This window comes from Nanorana parkeri, unplaced genomic scaffold (assembly GCF_000935625.1).
Source record: "Nanorana parkeri isolate BGI_ZX_2015 unplaced genomic scaffold, ASM93562v1 scaffold303, whole genome shotgun sequence".
In the NCBI taxonomy this organism is placed as follows: Eukaryota; Metazoa; Chordata; class Amphibia; order Anura; family Dicroglossidae; genus Nanorana; species Nanorana parkeri.
Window position 1 is genome coordinate 757,821 of NW_017306571.1, and position 6,468 is coordinate 764,288.

Below are 6,468 nucleotides of genomic sequence, written 5' to 3' on the forward strand. Positions count from 1 at the left end.
ATTTTGCCACTTTATAGATCATTGGTTCGACCTCATCTGGAGTACGCGGTCCAGTTCTGGTCACCAGTACTAAGAAAAGATGTCCTTGAGTTGGAAAAAGTCCAGCGGAGGGCAACCAAACTAATTAGGGGTATGGAGGAACAGAGCTACGAGACAAGGCTACTAAATTTAAACATGTTCACATTGGAGGTGAGGAGATTAAGGGGGGATATGATCTCCATGTACAAAATGTTCAATGGTGGCAGCAACATTAGCGATAAACTGTTTAAAATTAACTCCATTACAAAAACTAGAGGCCACCACCTAAAATTGGTGGAAAAAAAATTCCAGCACAAGGGGCGAAGGGGGTTCTTCACAGTAAGATCAGTTAGGGTCTGGAACTCACTGCCACAGACAGTGATTTCAGCAAAGAATGTGGAATTGTTCAAGAAACTTTTGGACGATTTCTTAAGGGACCGTAATATACAGGGGTACAGGTACTCCTAGAATGAGATCCTAATAGGTTGGACTTGATGGACTAATGTCTTTATTCAACCTCAAATACTATGTAACTATGTAACAGGTACAGTATGTGATAGAAATCTCAGCACTTGAATAAAATAAAAATGTGACTTTTGTATGAAAATATATGATATATATGATTAGCAATACAGAAATGACAGTTGGAATGTAATATGTTACTATAGGTAGCAGAAACAAGTACAGCATAAAAGTATAAGTACATTGTTTAAGTTTAAAATAAATAGCAGTCAAAAGAAATGTATCTGAAAATAAAATTTAACTTTGCTTACTCAACAGACCTTTACTATGTTTTTTTTATATTTTGCAAGCAGCCTCTAGGCTACAATCACTGCACCAATTTATCTTCTATCCTCTCTTAACTTAACTAATCTGTGTAGTGTGTGCGAAAAAAGATTTACAAACATGGTGAAATACTATCAGGGTTATCCACAAAAGAGTGAAGAGTTTGGAGAAGACAGGAGAAGGGAACAATCTAACACAACATAGCTGAACTGGAAAGTGAGCTGAATTGTAGAATGATTCCAAATCAGCTATTTTGGCCTAGATTGTTCACTTCTCCTGCCTTGTCCAAACTCTTCACCCTTTTGTGAATAACCCTGTATGTTGCAATATGGGCTGAACACATTCTCCTGGTGGTAAACATATGGTTTCCAGTCATAAACTAAGGACAGTAAAATCAAAACACATTAAAATGAGGGTCCTAGCTTGTCCAAGACATTTGTGTAAGTTGATTCCCATGTACAGTAACATCTTATTTCTACAATTGGCACGTAAATCTTCCAAAGCCTTTACAGTGACCCTGAGAAGTCTCAGTGGAGCTTTATGCATTTTCTCTCTTTAATACCAAAAGCAGTAGTTATAGATTTTTTATTGTAGTGCTATCTGCAGTGGGTTCTGCAGACTTACTATTCATCTATAAATCAGATTTTATTATTAGAGTATACGGTAATAGCTGAATGAAAAAAACTACTAATATTTAACAGAGGTTGCTGGGGAAGACCCATTATTTTATTACAGGTGTGGGGCAAAGGAGTTACATATTTTGTGGTATTGTAATGTTATCATGTTTTTCAATAATTGACTGAAAAATTCATTGGGAGCAAAAAATATGAATGCAAGATACTCAGAAGCAGGTGCTCCTCTGGGCAATTGGGGATGGAGAAAGATCTGGGGCTCCTGGTAGATCACAGACTAAGCAATAGCCTACTATGGCAAGCTGCATATAGCAAAGCCAGCAGGATACTATCATGTATTAAAAAACATATTTTCTTAAGAGATAAAACTGTAATTCTTCCTCTATATAAAACACAGATTCGGCCTTGGTTACCAATCCTCAGGAAGCATGTACTTGAACTAAAAAGAGCCCGGATAAGGGCAACAAAATAATAATTAGGGGGTGGAAGACCAGAGTTATGAACAACTACAGAAATTTTACTTGTGCTCCTTGAGGAAAAGGCATTTAAGAGGGTATATGATTGCAATATACAAATTTATCAATGGAGACTGTGGTATAGGGGATAAACTGTTTAACAACATGATGTCGTTAAAGAGGTGGTTTAATCTTATAATCTTAAACTGCATTTTAGTGTTAGTGGTATCAGCTGAGAGCATTGATAAGTAAAAAAAAACCCATTTACAGGGTTATTCACAAAAGGGTTAAATGTTTAGCGAAGGCAGGAGAAGTGGGCTGATTTGGAAAAATTCTCCAATTCAGCTCACTTTCCAGTTCAGCTATGTTGTCCTAGATTGTTCCCTTCTCCTGCCTTCTCCAAACTCTTCACCCTTTTGTGAATAACCCTGTTAGATGAGTTTCTGAGTTTTCAAAATATACATGGCAATCGACATTCATAATGACACGTGCAGACACATAATTATATAGGTTGAACTAGATGGACCTGTGTCTTATTTCAACCTTACAAACTATGTAACTATATAGAAACCCCTTTTATTGTTGACAGAAATTATTCATAGTCAACTATGGAAATATTTTATAAATCATAGTGATTTATAGCAAGGTAAAACACTAATGAATACATTATTTCATTTATGCGCTACTGCCACTGTGTTTGAGGCAGAACTCTGGGCAAAAGTGTTCTTAACCTTTGGAGTTGAGCTACCCTCATACTGCAAGGGTTAAGTGCTCATCTGTGTCTAGGTGCTAAAAAAAAAGCTATACCCAACTGAACCACAAAACCAGTTGGCTGCTACTCTGGTCCCTGAGGCCTGTCTACTCTTATGCTGCAGCGCGGCTATGTCCCTCTGTGTCCTCATGTCCTATACACAGTACAGGATGTGATGACTCAAGGTTTCTTAGACCACAGCAGTTGAGGCCGGGAAAGGCTTTAGGGATCAGTGTAAGAGCAAGCTGGCTCAGAGGATCGGGTGAGTATAACTTTTTTAGCACAAAAACAAGAACTTAACCCTTGCATTACGGGAGTAGCCCCACTGCAAAGGTTAAGAATACTTTTAACCGGAGGTCTGCTTTGAAGTGAACCTGTGCAGTCACTACATCTAAGCTGGTAAGGTGCAATATATATACTGTATCTACTATCAATATGTAGACAGATAAGTGTGTGATGAATTCATACAATATTGTACAATAATGTTTATCTAACACACTCATAAAATATATTCATTGAAGTTCAGTATAAAATATATTCAGTGAAATCCAATTATAAAGTGCCCATAGTCCACAGCAAATTGATCACACTATCCATGAATTCAGTGATATCAGTAAAAACTCTGAAAATGACTTTAGTCCTCCACCCGACCCTGTGCTTTCATGACTGCACCCCACAGAGTGCTGCAATAAAACCTGTGAGACCTATAAAACAGGTCCCCCAGCACAGATCCCTATGTTATCGAGTGGGACACCCAAGCCTGGAGTTAAAGACTGCCAATTACGGTTCCTCCAATTGTTTCAGCACTCCCCATGCTCACATGACATGAATGGAAGAAACACAAAGACCGTAGTGGGTACCATTAAAAAAAAAAACACTCTAGCTTATTACAAAACCTTACTTACAGAATAAAATCCACCAATGAAGCGAAATACAAGCAGAGGTCGGCACCACCACTGAAGCTACCCACTTCTTTGTGTCACTCCGGCTGCAAGGTCTGAAATCTTCGCCCTACATACATTGCATCATTCAAAACTTCATCAGGGGAAATTAGGCATTATTGTTCACAACATTTGTTGCCAATCGATTTTATTTATTTAAAGTTTATTTGCAAAACAATCTGTGAATAACGATTAATAACTAGTTTCTATGGGTGCCCAAGCTTTGCAATATGTTCCTTATCTTTTTAAATAATGAGCCACACATTTTTGCTATTTAATGGGACATAGTGTATTGCACATATACAAAGGAAAGAAAAAAGCTTTTTTTTTGTAAGCTGCAGCCTCTATTTAACAGTCATATAACTTTCACACAGTTGAACAGTATAATTATATTTTTGCAAATTGTTCATTAAAAAAGAGATCAAAGCGCTGAAGAGAATAAAAGATCCAAAAATGGAAAATGGTTACTACAATGCATCTTAATTTGCAGCAACAAATTCAGAATACAGTAACTGTGGATAACAAAGAAGAGCTATTTCTGGAGAGGTAATAGAGAGTTTAGTGTCCCTCTATATGAATAATCATTTTTTCATTTGCCAAAAATATTTTGTTAAATTTTGTCAAAAAAACAATATGATTACATGTTCTTTTCTTGCATGGCTATTGTTGCAAACACTTCTATTTCCATCCAGTGATATTTTGTATCTTGCATTTAAAAAAATGACCTACTTGTAAATCCATTGCTGGTGCACATGACATTAAATCAGAGCCTTTCAGGCCAATTGTATATTATGTGCTTCAGCCTTCACTGAATACTGTCCACTTCTGCTCTATCATTTTTGACATTCTCATTTCCCTGTATCCTTTAGAAGCAATGTAAAAATGTTTTTGACTCTAAAGAAGCATGACTATTACAGGTTGAAATGGGAATTATGAATAGATGGAAACTGTCATGTCTCTTGTGAAATTTCAGCCCATGTATTTTTTTTCAAGTTCAAACGCTGAGAAAATGATTTGATCTGCTGCTCATGTTGTATATCTTAACTCAAACTATAGAGTAGCAATTGCTTCCATCACAACTTTTTCTGCACTTTCACATCAAGGCTTTCCGGAGAGAACTGCTGACATTTAAAGGACCATCATACCAAAACAAATAAAACCATTACAAAGTTATTGTGAACAAATGCTTTATTGATTCATAGCTACATCATCCAACGTTCATCTTCTTTTCCAGAGAAAAGTTGCAGCTGATTTATGCTTTGTACTGCTACTACTTAGCAGTGTAAAAGGGTTGCCGATGCAGAATGTAGCAGAATGGCTATGAACATATGGGATTTCAGTTGATACTGCTTATCCTAAGTCTAACAGGCATACACATTACCCCCTATTGTTCTTTAAAGAACTCTTTAACAAGGAAATTAGGCAGGAGGTCATTGCTAAATTGCTTGGCTATTACTCTGATCTAGTAACTTCAAGACCTGCCCCAAGCTTTTACATTTCAGAGACTTAGAAAATACTAAAGGTTAAGGCTAGCTCAGCTGGTTAAAAGAAGCTGAAAGTTATTTCTGCTGTAAACCTTTAAGACTCACTCCACATTTCCTGCAGCTACAGAGGTCAACAGGATCTTGTTTTAAAGCCAGCTCCCTCAGGGCTGCTAGACCGGTCACTGCAGCCTCTTCTCCCCTGGACTTCAGCGACTTAGGGAATGCTGACATCATCACGTCTAATGCAGATTCCATAGAGGAAGCCCAGGTACATTACGCCAGCCCATATCAGTGGGGAGAGGAAGAATGTGCTGACCGCTAAAGCAGGGTTCAGGTGAGTCAATATGCTTTCATCCAGCCCCTAGACATAAACGGGAACTTAACCCTTGCAGTTCAAATGCAGCCCCACTGCAGAGGTATTTTTTTGTTTTGCTAGAGATGGGCTTTGAGAGGCCCTTTAATTGATGTAAAAGTTTGTATAATCCCAATGTTTCCAACACATTTGTATGACAATCTGACCTGTAATGGCCAGAAAGCAACAAGTGGCAATCATTCAGACATCATCTGGGTAGGATGGACAAATGATGAACTCTTCCTATGGTTATATATCAATTAGGCCGTGAGAAGCCAACACAGTGAACGGTCCAGTATGATGCATTAGATCCATGCACTATTCCCTGCATGTACATTTCACATGGGAATATGAATTGCTTGAGGATCTGATCATTAATGATAGGGTAATTAGAGATGGAGAACTTTTCCCATAACAACCTTTAAGGTTTCATCTTTCATTCCTCAGAAAATAAAACAAGGTATCTGATTGAGTAACTGGACTAGTAGGAACAAGTTCACTATAAGGACTTGTATGGAAAACTTTCTTTCTTTTCTTTTTTAAAAATAAATAGGCCCCTCAGAAACACATTACTGTTGGAGTGTAGTCTTATCTGTAATGTATAATTTACTAACTCCGTATAGCTGCACGACACAACCTCCATCTGAGAAGCGGGGTTTAAAGAAAAGCTTTTATTCTTTTATTACTTGTGATTTAAATTGCTTCAAAGATAAAAGTAGATTTAAATATATCAATGTTTTCATTAGAATATGCACAGCCAAGAAACGGGTTTCATAGATAAATATACATATCAGCGCTGAAATAAATACATAAGAACGCATGTTTAGAATATTCTGTTTATCACTCTAGTTAATTTTAATGAAACATCTGTTTAATCTTCTTTTCTGGTACATCAAAGAGAAAATGCTGCATAGATTAACAAGTAACATTTACTCAAGATAAATGTGACAAAATACAGTAGTTATTTCCAAGACTTAAAGGGGTTGTGGTACCGGTGACACTAATACATATTTTTATATATATATATATATATATATAAAATATATATA